The sequence below is a fragment of the Saccopteryx bilineata genome, chromosome 7, assembly GCF_036850765.1.
Source record: "Saccopteryx bilineata isolate mSacBil1 chromosome 7, mSacBil1_pri_phased_curated, whole genome shotgun sequence".
In the NCBI taxonomy this organism is placed as follows: Eukaryota; Metazoa; Chordata; class Mammalia; order Chiroptera; family Emballonuridae; genus Saccopteryx; species Saccopteryx bilineata.
Window position 1 is genome coordinate 6648593 of NC_089496.1, and position 22799 is coordinate 6671391.

General features: G+C 37.5%; 1 pseudogene; it reads left to right on the plus strand.

Annotated features, from left to right (window-relative positions):
• Positions 1 to 21303: 21303 nt before the first annotated feature.
• LOC136310499 (olfactory receptor 4A47-like) lies at positions 21304 to 22219 on the plus strand (annotated as a pseudogene).
• Positions 22220 to 22799: the final 580 nt, after the last annotated feature.

Consider the following 22799-nt stretch of genomic DNA (forward strand, 5'->3'; position numbering starts at 1 on the left):
TACCTTATCATCTAGTTAGTAATTAAAACCATGCTTTAAATATGCAACCTATTGCTATTAGTTCTGGTATGTTTTCTTGAGAATTATATTTATTTATTATTTTTTATGGGAAAAAATATAAAGACTCAAATATTTATTCTTCAAATTAAACTATCTTTATCATTTGGCTCTGCCATTTACTAGCTGTATGACTTGATAAATTATATGATATCTAGGAGCTTCATGTTTCTTATAATGGGAATAGTTTATGTAAGGTGTTTAACACTATGCTGGTTATAGAATAAGTAATTAATAAGTTTTGGGTTATTATGGATGATTATATAAAATAGCATCATGATTTAAAATAATTTTTCCTTCCCTTTGGAGAAATTTTATATTTACATCCTATGGATTTTCTGTATGACTTGCTCAGGCCAATAAATTGTGAGTGAAAGTGGCCACTTTCAAGAAGCTTTAAGAACTATTGTATGATTCTATGCTCTTCCCCTGATTCTCTCTTGAAACCAGCAATATTTCAGATGGGGCTATTCCTTTATCCTAGGTCTCAGAATGATATAAGGAGCAGAGCCACAGCCAACCTGTGGTAGATGTATAACTTGAGCCAGAAATAAAGTTTGGTTGTCCAAAATGAATGAGTGCTTTTTTTTTTTGGTTTTGTTTTTAATTACAGTCTAACTTAGCCTGAGCTAATTGATAAATAACTTACCAAATATTTCTTGATCACAACACATGCAAGACATTCTGGTATGGATAAAAAGACCAGCAAAACTTTCCATTGCTGTTTTAAAATATAGACAGTGATAGAAAATGAATCTATAGTAGACTCATTTCTTCATTATTTAAAATCTTCCTATTTGGGATTCATGAGGTATCATGGTCATTTTTTTCATTGGGTTAAATAAAATAAATTTATTCGATTGAAAATAATGCCATCTTTTATGGATTTCCTGAAAGCTGTTTCTTGCTACAGAACACATTCCTACCTGATAAATTTGGATACTCAGTTTTGTCCAACAATAATGTATCCATCATCACCATCTTCATAATTATTATTGTTATACATCAAGTGGTTCTGCTCTCATAACTACAAGATATAGTCTCACCAATCATAACTGTGACAACTGCTAAGAGATACATGTATAGTCAGTCACACTGTCTAATTTTGTAGGCATGAGCCACATGTAAATATAAATGTAAATTAAGTTAAAATTAATAAAATTTAAAATTTAGTTTCTTTGTATCAGTAGGCACATTTCAAGTGCTCAAAGCTACATTTGCCAAGCAGCTATCATATTGCACTCTGCTGGAGATACAGAATGTTTCCATCAGGACAGTGCTGCTCCATAGTCAAGACATGCAAGAGGGAAACACTTCTACCAAACTGCATAATGCCCGGCAGTGTCTAACTCAGGGAAAAGCCACATTCTGGAGTTCTTTTAAAAGACTAGTAGTTTACCGATCTCTTTTTGTTGTAACCCACATATTTTATCTCTTCACTGACAAATTTTATACTTAGGATGGGAACAATACTGAACAAATTAAAAATAGTGACTCTAAATTTGTCTAAAACTCAATGGAGTCACCTACAAACTTTGATCCTCTATTGCTACTACAAAATTCAAGTAAAGATATAAAATAAACAAGGCAGCAGCCTCTCAGAGATTTATTGCCACTTTCTGTGCCAACCATTCTATAAAATATTAATGAGGACATTTACGGTAATAAATGTTAATACATTCTCTTGAACATGTGAACACTGTCAGATGATTCTTTATGGTGACATTCAGTAGTGGAAAGATTTTATTAAAACAATATATTTATTTTTAGGAAGCTAAAAATAATACTTAAGTTGATATCTGCAGGTTTTAATAGTTTCCTACTGATTTTTTTAATTAGAGAAAGCTAATAGTTTACACCAGAAAGTGTTTGAAACCAGGTACCAAAGTACTAGGTCCATGAAGTACTTATGTCTTGCTGTCTCTTCTCCATGATAACATTGCTAGGATCAGGAAAGACTAAAAAACATTTTGTAGGCCTTCCGTATAAGACTGAGAGATATACTAATCCATGCTAGTTAATTTAGTGAATATGATTTAAAATATGGCATTACTCAATATGTGATATTAAGAGACAGATCAAGAAAGTCTCTGATATACTAAAACCAACTAATCTGCATACATACAAAAACATATCCTCATGTGAGAAATAACTGAATGGATACTTTCTTTTTCTACCCCTTGATGTAACAACTATGGTCTATATAATCTATGTGATATTTCTTGGACCACTCAAAAAGTGAAAGCATAATTTTGAAATTGATTTTTTCACCAATCTGTAAATTATGAGACTATTGATAAGTGTGTGATTTAACTATTGTGATCTTTGCAAACACTAAATGAATTTGCCTCCTACAAGGTTTAATAACTTTGTTTGCTATTTCTTTTTAGGGTTATTATAATGTAAAGTTACCTTTTTCTGGAAATTAGGTAGTAGAGTAGAGAGAAATGCTCTCTGGCAATCCAGAGTAAGATTCACAATTCTAAACCAATGATTCCCATAAAGTTGTGAAGGAATGCCAAGAATATTATTTTAAGACCTCAGCTTGTATGGCACAATTCATTTATTCAGCAAATATTTATGGAGTACCTTTCTCAGGCAAGTCTTTGTACTGCATACTTTGAGGGACAAAAGAAGAGTTAAAAATGAAACAACAAAACAATTCAACCATTCGTTTGTAGTCCCTCGTGGAGACACTTTATTCTGGCAGCATACTGGTATCTGCCAGGAAGCTGTATGGCCTGAATGTTTGTGTTCCTCCAAAATTCAAGTTGAAGCTTTATCTCCCAATGTGATGGTGTTTGGAGCCAGGGTCTTTGGGAGGCAACAAGGGTTAGATGAGGTCATTACAGCAGAGCCCTTAAGGTGGGTGCCCTTATAAAAGGAGACACCTGAGAGCTTGCTGTTTCTTCACCCCTCCCCACTCCTTATGTGGGAATGCAGAGAAGAGGTCACATGAACACAAAGTAAGATGGTGGACATCCATGAGCAAAGAGAAGAGGCCTCAGGATGAAATCTACCTTGCTGAAACCTTTCTCTTGGTCTTTCCCATCTCCAGATTGGTAAGAAGGTAAATTTATGTTATTTAAGCCACCTACTCTCTGGTGTTTTGCTGTAGTAGCCTATGACTAATCCAGAAGCTAAAAGAAATTTAAAAAGCCAGACAAAGAAAAATCTCAAATCCAATTCTGCTTCCAGGTATTCTTATTTAGTTGGACTGGTCCTCAGGGTATTATGTTTTAGAAGTTCTTCAGGTAAATTTATTGAACAGCCAGGTTTGGAAAGTACTGTCTTTGGGAAGGGATCTCAATGTTTTTCATTTTGTTTTGTTTTGTTTTCACCCATGAAGTCCTGGGAGTTATAGCCCTCCCAAAAGATGCTTCTTTCAGTAAAGTTACTCTGCATAAGGAGAGGGGTGGACACAACTTAAGATGCTTTAAAGAAGCTAGCTAGACTGATGTTTTCTTTCTGCTGTCCTCTCATTGAGGATCGTTGTATAATATAAAGAGCTATGAGGGCAGAGAATAAAGATGTTATTTTCACAATGTAACACTGGTGGCCGAGGCCAGGCAAGTCCACACTGGACTCAGGCAGACAGTAAAGGAACTGCAGAGCTGGAAAGGGTTGGGTCATTACTATTTAATAAAGTCTCACAATGGTGGACAAGCACATAGACAGGGAAAACCTCCTTTCAGGCAAACAAACATCAAAAACAACCTCTAACAGTGGTGGGCAGGCAATCCACAATCTGTAATCCACTCTGGGCGCAGGCACCCACAGCCTTACATAAAGCATACACACATGGCGCTGCCATGTGCTCACGCACTAATCAAGCAAAGTGCTTGTAACCAGTAAACCAGAGAGCAAGCCTAACACAACTGTTTTCTCAACACATGACAGGCAGGCTTTTTGAGACAAAAATTGTTACTTTGATGCTCAGCTGATAAATATTGGCCTTGTATTTAGTGGGAAGCAAGTCTACTTTATTCTGCATGAACTCTTTTTATTTCTCCAACATTCTAAGGTCAGAACTAGAATCTTTGGGAGATTTGTAGAAAAGCTATGTTGAAAACATAGAACTCTCAGAAAGTGCACTTTCTCAGCAGGAACAATACTTTCTTTTTTGGGAAGTCCTGCAAATCTTTGCAAAACATTGTAAGGAGAATGGGAGGTCTTAGCATGCAGGTGCTGCTTAAACAGGAATTGGGGATTACTTGTATGACTAGATCTTTTTAGTCATAGCATTGTAAAATTCTGGACATACAGTCATTTATATTTTGTCATTTATATTTTGTGTGAATTTTTAAGCTCATATGCCCATATAGATGATAATAACAACTTGGATATTAAAGTCTAAGTGGCCATTTAGCAAGCTTCAATGTCTGAAGTTAGTGGAGAAGTTTCTTAATTTGCTCACTTGAGTCTAAGAGTAGGAACAAGGGAAGAGAATGGTTAAGTGATGAGAGTGACCAAAGCACTCTGATTTTTAACATGGTGCAGAGGGTCTAATATTCAGTGGTAAATGGTAGGTAAACTGGAGCTTTGGTTAAAATGTAAAGCTTCCCCCATCTCCTTCCAGAGTCTTCAGTCAGGTCCATGCATGTTTCCCAGTGTTTTTGGTCAATCTATGGAAACAAACTGGATCCCATATTTAGGTTAAGGCCAAATTGCAACTATAGGATATAAAGTGAAATTCAGAAATTTAGAAAACACTAAAATAAAATAAAATAAAATACAGAACTAAGCCCTTGTAAATATACAGGAAATTGGGATAAGAATTTCTTCTTAGGCCCTGGCCGGTTGGCTCAGCGGTAGAGCGTCGGCCTAGCGTGCGGAGGACCCGGGTTCGATTCCCAGCCAGGGCACACAGGAAAAGCGCCCATTTGCTTCTCCACCCCTCCGCCGCGCTTTCCTCTCTGTCTCTCTCTTCCCCTCCCGCAGCCAAGGCTCCATTGGAGCAAAGATGGCCCGGGCGCTGGGGATGGCTCTGTGGCCTCTGCCCCAGGCGCTAGAGTGGCTCTGGTCACAACATGGCAATGCCCAGGATGGGCAGAGCATCGCCCCTGGTGGGCGTGCCAGGTGGATCCCGGTCGGGCGCATGCGGGAGTCTGTCTGACTGTCTCTCCCTGTTTCCAGCTTCAGAAAAAATGAAAAAAAAAAAAAAAAAAGAATTTCTTCTTAGGATAGAGAATGGAATTTTAAGATTGTTTTATCTAGATTATATGAGTCAGGTGAGTAAAAGTAATACTGTTTTCTGAGGAACACTCTAATGGGGAAAAATATGCTTTCTAAAAAAATGAAGTCTCATTTTTAAAGAACTTGTCCTGCTATTATTGAACAAAGTAAAATGATCCCATTTCCCATATGAATGCAGGTCTCATTTCAGTATTTCAGAAACAAATACTTAATAAAACTCCATGTGAAATTTTAGGAATTCAATTATTCAAGAGACTTTATGAACCTGCGTAAAACCTTTACATTGTAGAATTAGTAAATTGTGTCCCGTAGGGTTATAAGATGAAGAATGCTCTCTGTCAAACCTTTCTCTCTCCCTTAGGTACAAGCAATCAACACAAAAGTTTTTACAGGTTACAAACTTTAAAGCAGTGGGTGTCAGTATGTGGCGGTGGTGCATGGGTCACCTTCAGCAACATCACCTTAATCTTGTTGGGAATGCTAATCACTTATCCACATAGACCCAGGGAACCAGAGGCTCTGGGGTGGGTTTAGTAGTCTGAGCTTAAACAAGCTCTGCAGGTGATTTGCTTGCAGGCTCTGATATGAGAAATATTCATTTAAAATAACATCAGCTCTGGGAAAGTGCAGGCATTGCTATAGAAACAAATTGCTAACACCTATAAATAATAGGAGTGATGATAATAAGTTTGCAAAACTCCTTGTGACAAGCACTGGGCTTTATAAACGTTAATGAGGGACATTCTAGCTGCCACTGATTAAGAGTACAATTTCTAGAGAATGATTGTTTAGGTTGAATTCTTGCCCTTAAAATTTAAGAGTGCTATGGCTGAAAGTAAATTTCTTAAATTCTTTGTGCTTTGATTTCTTCATCTGAAAAATACCTAACTCAAAGAGTCATGGGACCTGACAGGAGGTGGTGTAGTAGATAGAGCATGGGACTAGGACGTGGAAAACCCAGGTTCAAAACCCCGAGGATACCAGCTTGAGTGCAGGCTTATCTGGTTTGAGCAAGGCTCACCAGCTTGAGCCCAAAGTTGCTGGCTTGAGCAAGGGGTCACTTGCTCTGTTGCAGCTCCCCCCCCATCAAGGCACATATGAGAAAGCAATCAATGAACAACTAAGGAAACTAAGAAGCCACAACGAGAATTAGAAAGTAAACATAAGAGGGGGAAACATGGTGATGGAATAGGCAGAAGTACCAACTTCCACCTCCCAGAACCAAAGTGGATTACAACTTAATTTTAAGAACCATCATCTGGAAAAACCAAGTTTGCACTAAACTAAGAAGACTCTTTAACCAAGGAACACCGAAGAAGCCACACAGAGACTGGTAGGAAAAGCAGAAACGTGGAGAGGGCTGCCCAGCTCCCAGGAGTGAATGGCAGCCCAGAGAGACTCGTGTGGCAGGATGTGAGTTTAGCCAAGAAGGGACGGCCCTGGGCCCTAGGAACAAAGCCCCAGCCTGCAGCCCCAGAGCATAGAAGAAACGTATTGACAGTATAGAGATGCGAAACAAGTCAGGATACTGTTTGTGAGAGACAGATTTCTCAGACCCAGGAATTTCTGGGCCCTAGGAACAAAGCCCCAGCCTGCAGCCCCAGAGTGTAGAAGAAACATATGGACAGTATATAGATGTGAAACAAGTCAGGATACTGTTTGTGAGAGACAGATTTCTCAGACCCTTTCTTCTTAAAGGGACCGCACAAAAAACCTCTCTCACCACCTCTCACCCGGGGTTCCAGGGGATGGGAGAGAGGGGAGGACCAGAGTAGCAGGAAATGAGTGTAATCTAGGAGGCACAGGGAGAAACACTTTGAGGGACAGCCACCCTAACCTCTGGCTAAGTCACTCCCCAAATCTGAAGTGACTATTTCCCCTGGAACCAGCAATACCAGCAAAGGGAAGAAGGACACCAGCCAAACAAGCTCTTCTGTGGCACTCAGAGCAGTCACTTAGAAGGAGGGAGCCTTAAGGAATACAATATTAAGTGCGAGAGTCTGAGGTGCTATGCCCCCAAATACACTGAAGAGTGGGTGGTGGCGGGATGCAGAAGCGGGGTCCCATCAGCAGGGGCAGAAGCAAGGCCAGCCATGATTGAGGCCCAGCATGAACTCAATTTTTCCCGATGGGAACAGAAGGGGCGCATGGAAGTGGTCCAGCAGGCTGCAGGCCCGCCTGCAATCCCGCCCACAGGGGAAAGGCAAAAGCTTGGGATCTGCAGAGATACAGAGCTGAGCACAGGCACACAGCCCTGCCCAGCCCACAGAGTCAGGGCTTACAGCCTGACCCGTGAGCACAACTCTGCCTGTGGGGGCAGGGCAAAAGCTTGGGAACAGGTGGAGACCCACAGCTGAGCACAGGCATGCAGCCCTGCCCAGCCAGTGGAGCCTGGGCTTGCAGCCCTACACACAACTGCAACTCTGCCTGCGGGGTGGGGCAAAAGCCCTGGAATAGGCAGAGACCTGCGGCTGAGCAAAGGTGCTCACCCCTGCCCATGGTGCTGAGTCTTGTGGCCCCAGGCATGGCATGCAGCCCGTCCCACAGTGGTGGGGCAAAGACCAAGGCTTATAGACCCAGGCACGTGAACACAGCCCCTCCTGTGGAGGAAAGGCGAAAACTGCAGCAACAGTGGCAGCCAGCTGGCACCAGCAGAACCCATACCCAAACACCTGAGGCAGAGGCAGAGGTGGTGGTGGGCCTGCATACAGACCACACCTAGGGAACACAGAGGCCACACCCATTGGACTCCAGTGGCCACAACCTTCCTATACACAGACCAAATGGGAAGGCAGAGAAATGCAACCAATTGAATCAAGAGAAATCCCCCAAAAAGGACTTGAATGAGTCAGATATAACCAAATTACCAGATGCAGAGTTTAAAATAATGAATGTTACTATGCTCAAAGATCTTAGAACAACAATAGATGATTATAACAAACAACTAAATAAAGAGATAAAAAGTATAAAAAGGACATTGAAATAATAAAAAATAATCAGTCATAAATGACAAACACAATATCAAAAATGAAGACCATAATGGAAGGAATTAAAAGTAGGATGGATAAAGCTGAGGATCAAATCAGCAAGTTAGAGGACAAGATAAACAAAGGCACAGAAGCAGAGCAGCAAAAAGAAAAGAGACTCAAAAAGTCTGAGGAAACTCTAAGAGAGTTCTGTGAAAACATAAAGAGAAATAACATCCTCATCATAGGGATTCCTGAAGAAGAAGAGAAAGAACAAGGGATAGAGACTTTGTTCAATCAAATCGTAGCAAAAACTTTCCTAAATTGATGCAGAAAAAAGTCACACAAGTTCAAGAAGAGAAACCCAAAGAAATCTACACTAAGACACATCATAATTAAAATACCAAAGCTAAGTGATAAAGAGAAAATATTCAAAGCTGCTAGAGAAAAAAAGGTTATCCCCTACAAAGGAGCCCCCATAAGGATGACATCCCACTTCTCAACAGAAATACTTGAGGCCATAAGGGAATGGCAAAAAATATTCAAATTAATGCAGAACAAGAGCGTACAACCAAGACTTCTTTATCCAGCAAGTCTATCATTTAAAATTGAAGGAGAAATAAAAAGCTTCCCAGACAAAAAAAAAAAAAAAAAAACCTCAAGGAATTCATTACAACCAAACCAATGCTACAAGAAATGTTAAGGGGCCTGTGGTAAATAGATCAAAGGGAGAAAAGAATATAGCAAAAGAGGAATACAGCTTTAAAGAATAAAATGGCAATAAACAACTACATATCAATAATAACCTTAAATGTAAATGGATTAAATGATCCAATCAAAAGACATAGAGTAGCTGTGTGGATAAGAAAATAGGACTCATACATATGCTGTCTACAAGAGACACACCTTAGAGTGAAGTCAGAGAAATGGCGCCGTGAAGAGTGCTCCCAATACCTCTCCCTGAAACTTCAACAAATTCAACAACTAGAGACAGAAAAACAATCTCAGGAGCATCTGAAATACACATACATTAAACAAAGGTACAATTGGGTGAAAAGGTGGCTGAATATATAATCCACTGTGAAGGAAATAAGACAGAGAAAAGAGTATTCCACTTTTCTCACTGACCTGAGCAAGGGCTGCTTTCACTTGGAACTGAGAGGAAGGGAGGACTGGGGTGCGGAAAAAGCAGAGACGTTTAAACTGAAGAGAGAGTGTGCCCGTGGCTCAGCCCACACAGAGCTAACGACAGCAGCAGACCCCAGCAGAGGTGGGTGGGCAGTTGCCTTGTTTACTCCCAGTATCCCAGCCGGCGACTACAGGCAGTGTGCAAGTGGATCCACCTGGCGCTTCAGGTGTGGGTGGCCACATTTCTGGACAGAGGGGCGGGGTCAGAGACTGTCAGTAGTGGCCCTCTGTGTGGGCTGTGAACAGAGTTCCTGAATAATCACAGCTTCCCAAAGAACAGCACACGGAAGGAGCATGAAAGCCAGCTTTCCTACACCCGGACCTGTCCGGGTGCGGCACCTCTGCCAGCCATACAGGCTAACAAAGCACACTCTTGAGGAAGAGAACTGTGGAAGTGGTGGGGGGAAGGGCATGGAGGCAGCTTACAGACAGACTATTAAGAGCAGACCTGCAGAGTGCTGAGGCATACTAGACATGCCCGGAGGCTCATAGAAAGAAACCTGAAAGACAGCCGGCTCCCAACCCTGCCTGAATACACTGGCGACTCTGGCTGGCAAAGCCTTACCCAGAACCCTGCGTTGAGTGAGGATAGAAGGGGGATTTGGCAGCTCTTAGAGCCTCTTGGTCTCCAGGCAGTGGCTGGGGCAACTTCACAGCTGGGTTACCAGGCTGCTGGTACAGGAAGGAGAGATTTGGGGAGAGGCTCTGGGAAAATGGACTCTCCCATTGTTGGAGCCTGAAAACGCTAACAAGCCCCACCTACCAATGGCACTAAGGCCTAGTTTGTGTCATCACCATAGTGACACAACAGCAAATCTCTGCCTAAGAGTGCCAGAGGGGCAGAACCTGGGGTATAGTGCCACCAGCCAAAAAGAGAGAAAAGAAAGAAAAAGGAAGAAGATAACTTCTCAAAACCAGGGAAAATCCAGTCTTTATAATTTTTTTCTTATATTTTTTCTTTTTCTTTTCCTTCCACCTTGGTCATTTTATCCTTTTTCTGTTTTATTCTTTTCTTTTCATTTTGAACTTTATTACCCATAGGTATTACATTTTCCATTCCTTTTTTTTTTATGAGTATTACATTCCAAAAAACGTAACTCAATTTTTCTCTCTCTCTCTCTCTCTTTTTGTTTCTTCTTTTCTCTTTTACTTTTTCTCTCATTCAAATTTCACCCACAAACATATTAGTTTATTCTGGACTCAAATTTTTACCTTGTGGCATTTTGTGTGTTTTTTATTTAGCTCTTTAGCATTTCCTCCAACTCCGGCTCTCAGCATTCTATAGTTTTTATGCCACTTAATACAATAGAATTTTTATTTTTTACTGTATTTTTTCACTTTTTATTTTCTCTTACACTACATATATCTCTCATTTGACCATCATTTACAAACAAATTATTTTATTCTTGATACAATTTTTTTCCTTGTGGCATTTTGTGGGTTCTTGCCTGTTTTTTGCATTTTTGTCATTTCCCTCCAACTCAGGCCATCCGTTCTATGTATTTTTGTTCCACGTAACACAATAGAATTTTCATTTTTTCACTACATTTTCTCAAAAAAATTTTTTGAGAAACTCTTATTAGTGTTATTAACAATACCACTCTCACCTGACCAGGCAGTGGCACAGTGGATAAAGCATCAGACTAGTAAGCGGAGGACCCAGGTTCAAGACCCTGAAGTTGCCAGCTGGAGTGTAGGCTCATCTGGCTTGAGCAAAAAGCTCACCAGCTTGGACCCAAGGTCGCTGACTCCATCAGAAAGAGCAACATAAGAATAATGGGTATATCAGAAGGAGAAGAGAAAGAAAATGGAAAGGAGAACATGTTCAAACAAATAATAGATGAGAACTTCTCATACCTATGGAAAAAACTAAACCATCAAATTCAAGAAGCAAACAGAACACTGAGTTATCTTAACTCTAACAAACCTACTCCAAGGTACATCATAATGAAATTGGCACAAACCAATGACAAAGAAAAAATTCTCAAGGCATCCAAAGAAAAGAAGAATAAAACATATAAAAAAAAAAGGCCCATTAGATTATCAACAAATTCCTCAGCAGAAACTCTATAAACTAGAATAGAGTGGACCCCAATATTTAAAGTTCTGAAAGAGAGGCACTTCCAGCCAAGAATAATATACCAATCAAAGTTATCCTTCAAATATGAAGGAGAAATAAAAACATTCACAGATACAGAAAAGATGAGGAAATTTATCACCAGAAATCCCTCATTTCAGGAAATACTAAAGGGGGTTTTTCGACCAGGCACAAAGAACAAAAAAATCCCAAAACTACAAGTAAAAGCTCCATCAAGATCACAATAAAAACCAGATTAATCTGTGACAACAAAAACAAAAATGGGGAGAGGACAAAGATTAACAAGGTAGAAAGGAAGATGCAATTTAGAAACACTCATGAGATAATGTACTACAATGAACATGATATGTATCCTTTCCATTACTTAATGGTAACCACCCCTGAAAAAACCACCACAGAAGCACATGGCTTGAAAAAAGAAGTAACAGAGAAAAGAAGTATGAATTACAACCAAACAAAAACAAATGATAGAAAAATAAATGAGAAGAACCAAACAAGATACAAAACTATCAGAAAGTAATATATAAAAATGGCAATAGGAAACCCTCAAATGTCAATAATTATACTAAATGTAAATGGATTGAACTCACCAATAAAAAGACACAGAGTAGCAGAATTGATTAAAAAAGAAAATCCAACTGTATGCTGGCTAAAAGAAACACATCTAAGCTACAAGGATAAAAACAAATTCAAAGTGTAAGGTTGGAAAACAATACTCCAAGCAAATAACATCCAAAAAAAAGGAGGTGTAGCAATACTCATATCTAACAATGCTGACTACAAGACAGCAAAAGTAATCAGAAACAAAAACAGTCATTTCATAATGATTAAGAAGACATTGAATCAAGAATACATAACACTTCTTAATATACAGTGTGTCCATAAAGTCATGGTGCACTTTTGTCCGGTCACAAAAAGCAACAAAAGATGATAGAAATGTGAAATCTGTACCAAATAAAAGGAAAACCCTCCCAGTTTCTGTAGGATGATGTGGCAGCATGTGCACATGCACATATGATAACGTAACACCGTGTATACAGCGGAGCAGCCCACAGCCATGCCAGTCGAGATGTGGACAGTGCAGAGGAAAGTTCAGTGTGTTCTGTGGCTCGTTAAATTTGAATCTGTGACCAAAGTGCAACGTGAATATCGGCGTGTTTATAACGGAGCGCCACCACATAGGAATGACATTACTCAGTGGGATAAGCAGTTGAAGGAAACCGGCATTTTGGTGGAGAAACCTTGTTCTGGTAAGCCATCAGTCAGTGATGAGTCTGTAGAGGCTATACGGGATAGCTACTTAAGAAGCCCTAAAAAATCTGTGCATGAGCCCACATCAAACTGCACTAAATAGGTATGAAACTGGGAGAGATTTCCTTTTATTTGGTGCAGATTTTACATTTCTATCTTTTGTTGCTTTCCGGTGACCAGTCAAAAGTGTGCCATGACTTTACAAACACACTGTATATGTACCAAACCAAGGAGCACCAAAATATATAATACAGCTACTGACTGACCTAAAAACAAAAACTGACAAAAATACAATCATACTTGGAGACATCAATGCACCACTGATGGCTCTAGATTGTTCATCCAAACACAAAATCAATAAATAAATATTGGCCTTAAATGAAACACTAGAACAATTGGATATGATAGACATCTACAATATATTTCAACCCCAAGTTCCAGAGTATAAAATTTTCTTAAGTGTACATGGAACATTCTCAAGAATTAACCATATGTTAGGCCACAAAAATAACATCAACAAATTCAGAAAGATTGAAATTATACCAAGCATATTTTCTGATTATAAAGCTTTGAAACTAGAATTCAACTGCAAAAAAGAGGTAAACAAACCCACAAAAATGTGGAAACTAAACAACATACTTTAAAAAATGAGTGGGACAAAAATGTGCAGAGATCAAAAGATACATACAGACAAACGAAAATTACAATGCAACATATAGAATCTCTTGGTTGCAGCAAAAGCAGTAATATGTGGGAAGTTCATATCACTAAAGGCCTGTATGAACAAACAAGAGAGAGCCCAAGTAAACCACTTAACTTCACATCTTAAGGAAGTAGAAAAAGATGAACAAAGACAACCCAAAACCAGCAGAAGAAGGGAAATAATAAAAATCAGAGCAGAAATAAATGAAATACAGAACAGAAAATCTATAGAAAAAAGTAATAAAACAAGGAGCTGGCTCTTTGAAAAGATCAACAAAATTGACAAACTTGTGGCAAAACTCACCAAAAAAAAAGAAAAAAGAAAAAAAGACTCATATAAACAAAATCTAACATGAAAGAGGAGAAATCACCACAGATATCATAGATATATAAAGAAATATTATAGAATACTATGAAAAACTATATGCCACCAAATTTAATATAGAAGAAATGGATAAATTCCTAGAACAATACAATCTTTCTAGGCTAAGTCACAAAAAAGCAGAAAGCCTAAACAGACCCATAAGCAGGGAGGAAATAGAAACAACTATTAAAAACCTCCCCAAAAATAAAAGTCCAGGGCCAGACAGCTATACTAGTGAATTTTATCAAACATTCAAAGAAGACTTTGTTCCTATTCTACTCAAAGTCTTCCAAGAAACTGAAGAAGAAAAATACTGCCAAACACATTTATGAGGTCATAAGCCATAACCCTCATACCAAAACCTGTCAAGGACAATAGAAATAAAAAAAACTATGCACCAATATCTCTAATGAATACAGATGATAAAACACAAAACAAAATATTAGCAAATTGAATACAACAACACATCAAAAAATACTTCATTGTGATCAAGTGGGATTTATCCCAAAATCTCAAGGATGGTTCAACATACAAAAAACGGAAAACATAATACACCATATCAAAAAAAAACACAAAGAAAAAAAAACCATATGATCTTATGAATAGATGCAGAAAAGGCATTTGATAAAATACATCATTTTATTTTTAAAACACTTAACAAAATGGGTATAGATGGAAAATATCTCAACATAATAAAGACCATCTAAAATAAACCATCAGCTAATATCACATTAAATGGCATAAGACTGAGGACTTTTCCCCTAAAATCAGTAACAAGACAAGGTTGTCCACTCTTCCCACATTTATTAAACATAGTGCAGGAAGTTCTAACCAGAGCAATCAAACAAAAGAAAGAAATAAAAGGCATTCGTATTGGGAAAGAAGAAGTAAAGGTTTCACTTATTGAAGATGATATAATCCTATATATTTATAACCCCAAAGACGCCATAAAAAGACTACTAGAAACAATAAACCAATACAGTAAGGTTGCAGGATACAAAATTAATAAAAAGACTACTAGAAACAATAAACCAATACAGTAAGGTTGCAGGATACAAAATTAATATACAAAACTTCATTGCCTTCCTATATGCTAACAATGAAACATCATAAAATGAGATTAAAAAAAAACAAAACAATCCCCTTAATGGTTGCAACAACAACAACAACAAAAATACATAGAAATAAACATAACAAAGAATATAAAGAACCTATATAATAAAAACTACAAAGCATTGTTAAGGAAAATCAAAAAAGATATAATGAAAGGAAAAATACTCCTTGTTCTTGGATAGAAAGAATAAATATAGTTAAAATGACTATATTACCCAAAGCAATATACAGATTTAATGCAATTCCCATCAAAATTCCAATGGCATTTTTTAAAGAAATGGAACAAAAATCATCAGGTTTATTTGAAACAATAAAAAACCCCAAATAGCCAGAGCAATCCTATGGAAAAAGAACGAACCTGGGGGCATTACAATATCTGACTTCAAATTATATTATAAAGCCACAATAATCAAAACAGCATGGTATTGGCAGAAAAATAGACACTCAGACCAGTATAACAGAACAGAAAGCCCAGAAATAAAACCACATGTATATGGTCAAATAATTTTTGATAAAGGGGCCAACAATACACAATGAAGAAAAGAAAGGCTCTTCAACAAATGGTGCTGGGAAAACTGGAAAGCCACATGCAAAAGAATGAAACTCGACTACAGCTTGTCCCCTTGTACTAAAATTAATTCAAAATGGATCAAAGACCTAAATGTAAGACCTGAAACAATAACTTACATAGAAGAAAACATAGGTACTAAACTCATGGACCTTGGTTAGATAGAGCACTTTATGAATTTGACTCTAAAGGCAAGGGAAGTGAAGGCAAAGATAAATGAATGGGACTACATCAGACTAAGAAGCTTTTGCACAACTAAAGAAACTGACAACAAAACAAACAGACAATCAAACTGACAGCCAACTAAATGGGAGATGATATTTTCAAACAATAGCACAGATAAGGGCCTAATATACAAAGAACTCATAAAACTCAACAACAAACAAGCAAACAGTCCAATAAAAAAATGGGAAGAGGACATGAACAGACACTTCTCCTAGGAAGAAATACAAATGGCCAACAGATATATGAAAAGATGCTCATCTTCATTAGCTATTAGAGAAATGCAAATGAAAACTACAATGAGATATCACCTCACACCTGTTACATTAGCTATTATCAACAAGACAGGTACTAACAAGTGTTGGATAGGCTGTGGAGAAAAAGGAACCCTCATCCAGTGTTGTTGGGAATGTAAAGTAGTACAACCATTCTGGAAGAAAGTATGGTGGTTCCTCAAAAAATTAAAAATACAACTGCCATATGACCCAGCAATCCCTCAACTGGGAATATACCCCCATAACTCAAAGACACATGCAGCCCCATGTTCATTGCAGCATTGTTCACAGTGGCCAAGACATGGAAACAACCAAAAAGCCCTTCAATAGATGATTGGATAAAGAACATATAGTACATATATACTATGGAATACTACTCAGCCATAAAAAATGATGACATCAAATCATTTACAACAACATGGATGGACCTTGATAACATTATACTGAGTGAAATAAGTAAATCAGAAAAAACTAAGAACTATATTATTCCATACATAGGTGGGATATAAAAATGAGACTCAGGGACATGGACAAGAGTGTGGTGGTTACAGGGGATGGAAGGAAAGGAGGGTGTGGGGGAGAGAAGGGGCACAAAGAAAACCAAGTAGAAGGTGACATGACACAAGAGTATTGTCATATACAAGAGTATATGACTTTGGGTGATGAATATGCAACATAATCAAATGTCAAAATAACCTAGAGATGTTTTCTTTGAACCTATGTACCCTGATTGATCAATGTCACCCCATTAAAATTAATAAAAAAAAAGTGAGACACACCTTAAAACAGAAGATGCACATTGACTGAAGGTAAAAGGATGGAAAAAAAATATTTCATGCAAATAGAAATGAAAAAAAAGCTGGGGTAGCAATACTTATATCAGACAAAATAGACTTTAAAACAAAAGCTATAGTAAGAGATAAAGTAGGTCACTACATAATGATAAGGGAGCGATCCAACAGGAAGATATAACCATAATAAATATCTATTCAACTGACATAGGAGCACCTAAATATATAAAGCAGACTTTGATGGAAAAAAGAGGGCAAGATCAACAGCAAACAATAATAACAGGGGATTTCAATACCCCACTAACATCACTAGATAGATCCTCAAGAAAGAAAATTAACAAAAATACAGCAGACTTAAAGGACATACTAGAACAACTCAACTTAGTAGATATCTTCAGAACCTTTCACCCTAAAGCAGCAGAATATATATACATACTTTTCAAGTGCTCATGGTACATTCTCTAGAATAGTCCACATGTTAGGGCACAAAAGCAGTCTCAACAAATTTAAGAAGACTGAAATCATATCAAGCATCTTCTCTGACCACAATGGCATGAAACTAGAAATCAAAAACAACAACAAAAAAAAAACACTGAAAAATACTCAAACACTTGGAAACTAAATAGTATGTTATTAAATAATGAATGGGTTAACGATGAGATCAAAGAAGAAATAAATTCCTAAAAACTAATGATAATGAGCACACAACAACTCAAAATTTATGGGACACAGCAAAGGCAGTACTGAGAGAGAAGTTCATAGCATTACAGGCATACCTTAAGAAGCTAGGAAAAGCTCAAATAAAAAACTTGACTTTGCATCTAAAAGAACTAGAAAAGGAACAGCAAGTAAAGCCCAGAGGCAGTAGAACGAAGTAAATAATAAAGATTAGAGTGGAAATAAATGACATAGAGGCTAAAGAAACAATACAGAGGATCAATGAATCTAGGAGCTGATTCTTTTAAAAGTTAAACAAGATCAATGAATCTTAACCAGAGTCACCCAGAAAAAAAAAGAGAGGACTCAAATAAATAAAATTACAAACGAGAGCAGAGAAATAACAACTGACACAACAGACATACAAAGGATTGTAAGAAAATACTGTGAAGAACTGTATGCCAAAAAATTAGACAACCGAGATAAAATGGACAACTTCCTTGGAACATATAATATTTTAAATATCAATCTGGAAGAATCAGAAAACCTAAACAGACCATACAATGAATGAGATCGAAACAGTTATCAAAAAACTCCCAACAAACAAAAGCCTGGGGACTGATGATTTCACAAGTGAATTCTACCCAATATTCAAAGAAGAACTAACTCCTATCCTTCTCAAGCTATTTCAAAACATTCAAGAAGGAAGATTTCCAAGATCCTTTTATGAGATGAGGATAATTCTCATTCCAAAACTAAGCAAGACAATAAAAAAAAGAAAATTATAAGCCAATATTCCTTATAAATTTAGATGCTAAAATCCTCAACAAAATATTAGCCAACCGGGTCCAGCAATATATGAAAAAAATCATACAGCATGATCAGGTAGGATTTATTCTGGTAAGGTAGGGCTGGTACAATATTTGCAAATCAATCAATGTGATTCATCACATAAACAAAAGGAAGAAGAAAAACCACATAATTTTAATAGATGCAGAAAAAGCTTTTGATAAAATCCAGCACCTATTCATGATCAAAACTCTCAGCAAAATGGGAATACAGGGAACATACCTCAACATGACAAAGGCTATTTATGACAAACCCACAGCCAACATCATACTCAACAGGAGAACATTAAAAGCAATCCCCTTAAGATCAGGAACAAGGCAGGGGTGCCCCCTTTTACCACTCTTATTCAACATAGTCCTGGAAGTCCTAGCCACAGCAATCAGACAAGAAGAAAAAATAAAAGGCATCCAAATTGGGAAAGAAGAAACTATCATTATTTGAAGATATGATATTGTATATAAAAAACCCTAACATCTCAGTCAAAAAACTACAGGACCTGATAAATGAATTCAGCAAAGTGGCAGGATATAAAATTAATACTCAGAAATCATAGCCATTTTTATACACCAACAATGAATTATCAGGAAGAGAAATTAAGGAAACAATCCCTTTCACTATTGCAACTTAAAAAAATAAAGTACCTAGGAGTAAATTTAACTAAGGAGATTAAAGACTTGTTCTCAGAGAATTATAAAACATTGATAAAAGAAATCAAGAAAGATACAAACAAGTGAAAGCATATACCGTGCTCATGGTTAGGAAGAATAAACATCATTAAAATGTCTATATTACCCAAACAATTTATAAATTCAAATCAATACCAATAAAAATACCAATGACATATTTCAAAGATATAGAACACATATTTCAAAAATTTATATGGAACCAAAAAAGAACACAAATGTCATCAGCAAACTTGAAAAGGAAGAATGAAGTGGGAGGTATCACACTTCCTAATATCAAGTTATACTACAAGCCATTGTACTCAAAAGAGTTTGGTACTGGCATAAGAACAGGCATATAGATCAATGGAATAGAACATAGAACTCAGAAATAAACCCACAGCTCTATGGACAACTGATATTTGACAAAGGAGGTAAGAACGTACAATGGAGTAAAGACTGCCTCTTCAACAAATGGTGTTGGGAAAATTGGACAGCTACCAGCAAAAAAATGAAACTCTACCACCAACTTACACCATTCACAAAAATAAACTTAAAATGGATAAAGACTTAAATGTAAGACGTGAAATCATAAGCATCTTAGAAGAAAACATAGGCAGTAAGCTCTCTGACATCTCTTGCAGCAATATATTTGCTGATTTATCTCCACGGGCAAGTGAAATAAAAGACAGGATAAATAAATGGGACTGTATCAAACTAAAAAGCTTTGCATAGCTAAAGACAATAAGAACAGCATAAAAAGACAAACTACACAATGGGAGAACATATTTGACAATAGATATGATAAGGGGTTAATAACCAAAATTTATAAAGAACTTGTAAAATCAATACTAGGAAGATAAACAATCCTATCAAAAAATAGGCAAAAGAAATTAATAGACACTTCTCCAAAAAAGACATACAGATGCCCAATAGGCAGATGAAAAAATGCTCAACATCACAAATCATTAGAGAAATGCAAATTAAAACCACAATGTGATATCACCTCACACCAGTCAGAATGGTGCTCATCAACAAAACAACAGAATAATTGCTGGCGAGGATGTGGAGAAAAGAAAACCCTCCTGCACTGCTGGTGGGAATGCAGACTGGTGCAGCCGCTGTGGAAAACAGTATGAAGATTCCTCAAAAAATTAAAAATGAACTGCCTTTTGACCCAGCTATCCCACTTTTAGGAATATACACCAAGAACACCATAGCATTGTTTCTAAAGGAGAAATGCACCCCCATGTTTATGGCAGCATTGTTCACAATAGCGAAGATCTGGAAACAGCCCAAGTGTCCATTGTTGGATGAGTGGACTAAAAAGCAGTGGTACATATACACAATGAATTACTATGGGGCCATGAAAAAGAAGGAAATCTTAACTTTTTGTGACAACATGGATTGACCTGTAAACTATTACGTTAAGTGAAATAAGGCAGAAAAAGAAAAATATCATATGACCTCACTCATTTGAGGAATCCAATGAACAATATGAACTGAGAAACGGAATTGAGACAGAGATCAAAGGGACCAGAGGAAAAGAGAACAGAGGGAAAGGGGATGATAAGATGGGATAAAACTGATGGGAAGGGGGGAGGGCGTTATGGGGAGGGGAGCAGGGAGATGTTGAGGGGAATACGGGGGAGGGGTGATACATTTGGGGCAACACTAGAATCTATGTAAACACAATAAATTAAAATCAATAAAAAAGAAAGTAAACATTCGCCTGACCTGTGGTGGCGCAGTGGATAAAGCGTTGACCTGGAAATGCTGAGGTCGCTGGTTCGAAACCCTGGGCTTCCTGGCCAAGGCACATATGGGAGTTGATGCTTCCTGCTCCTCCCCCCTTCCCTTTCTCTGTCTCTCTCTCCTCTCTCTCCCTCTCTCTCTCTCTCTCTTTCTCCCTCTCTCTCTCCTGTCTAAAAATGAATAAATAAAATAAAATAAATTTTAAAAAAAAGAAAGTAAACATAAAGTCAGTGTTGCTTTAGTTTTTTTATTCCAACCTCAATCAGTTTTTACTTTTGCATAAGGTCTTAGCTAGATGTACACTTGTATTAGCTTCCAGACGGAAAGATACCGTGGCAACGCAGTTATTTTATGTCTCCTCTTCACACATATATCTCTATTTATGTGCCTCTCTACCAGTCTGTGAGATTGCTGAGGTTAGGGACCACTCCTGTTCTTATAATCTCTGAAATTACTGCAACATGCTGAAGTATAATGTTTCTTTGTTGAATGAATAAAGAGACTATTCTAAGATTTCAGGAAGTCACTAGTAATAATATTTACAGGTAATTTTGTCATGAACTCTGAAGTAAGATGTACAGAAAGACCTATGGAACAAAGGAACAATGTGACTGAGTTTGTCCCCTTGGGGCTCATTCAGAGCTGTCAGAGTCAGAAAATATTATTTGTTGTGTCCTTATTCATTTACATGGTGACCATGGTGGGCAACCTACTGATTGTCGTGACAGTTGTGGTCAGCTCAACCCTGGATGCCCCTATGTACTTCTTTCTTGGCTACCTATCCTTTATGGATGCTGTATATTCTACTTCTGTTACCCAAATATGATTTTAGACTTACTCTGTGAGAAGAAAGCTATTTCCTTCACAGCTTGCTTAAGGTAGCTTTTTATAGGACACTTATCTGATGATGCTGAGATTTTACTCCTGGTGGTCATGCCCTTGACCACTATGTGGCCATCTGCAAACCCTTGCATTATATGACAATCATGAATCAGTGAGTGTGCATTCTGCTGCTACTGTTGGCCTGGGTCAGGGGTTTTGTACATGCTGTAGTTCAACTTCTACTTGTTTACAACATTCTATTCTGTGGCCCCAATGTCATTAACCACTTCTTCTGTGACGTGTACTCCTTATTGAAACTCGCCTGCACTGACACCTACATTATTAGCCTCATTGTGGTCGTCAATGATGTGGCAATCTGTGTGGTCATCTTTGTGCTGTTATTCATCTCCTATGGGGTCATTCTCTACACCTTGAGGAATCTTACTCAGATTGGGAGACACAAAGCCTTATCCACCTGTAGCTCTCACATTACTGTGGTGGTCCTCTTCTTTGTCCCTTGTATTTTTATGTATGTGAGACCTCCTTCTATGTTACCCATCGATAAATTCTTGACTGTGCTTTACACCATAATCACCCCGATGTTGAATCCCTTAATCTATACTCTGAGAAATGGAGAGATGAGAAGTGCCATGTAAAAACTCTGGACCAGAAAAAGGAAATGAGTCAGCAGACAAACGTTTCATCTGTTCTGAGTGAAGAATTGTTCTTTCCAGGAAAGCCATGTGATTATTGAACTGTAGTAAACTTCTCCGTGGGTTCAATAACCTGGGCATGATAAGGAACAGTTTCTATGTAAATACTTTCAATGATAAAAATATATTTGTTATATTTTTATGATTGTCTAATCTAGTATATACATTTTGTTTAAGATATATTTTAAGGTGTTAATATCTTATAAGAATATATGTTTAGTTTTTATGTGTAAAATGTCTCTCTTGACACTATAGCTTTATGGCCTATATGATAATGATTTTGCTATAGTTAATACTGTACATTTATTTTAGTTAACAGATTTTTCATGTTTTCTCTTAAATAAAGCAATCTTTTTCAAAAAAAAAAAGAAGCCACAACGAAGAATTGATGCTTCTCATCTCTCTCCCTATCTGTCTCTATCTGTGTCTCTCTGTGTGTCTCTCTCTCTGTCACACACAAAAAAAGAGTCATGGGGATTAATGAGTAAATATGCACAAAGCATTTAGAACAGTGCCTGGAACAGAGAAGTCTATAAGCACTGGCCATTAT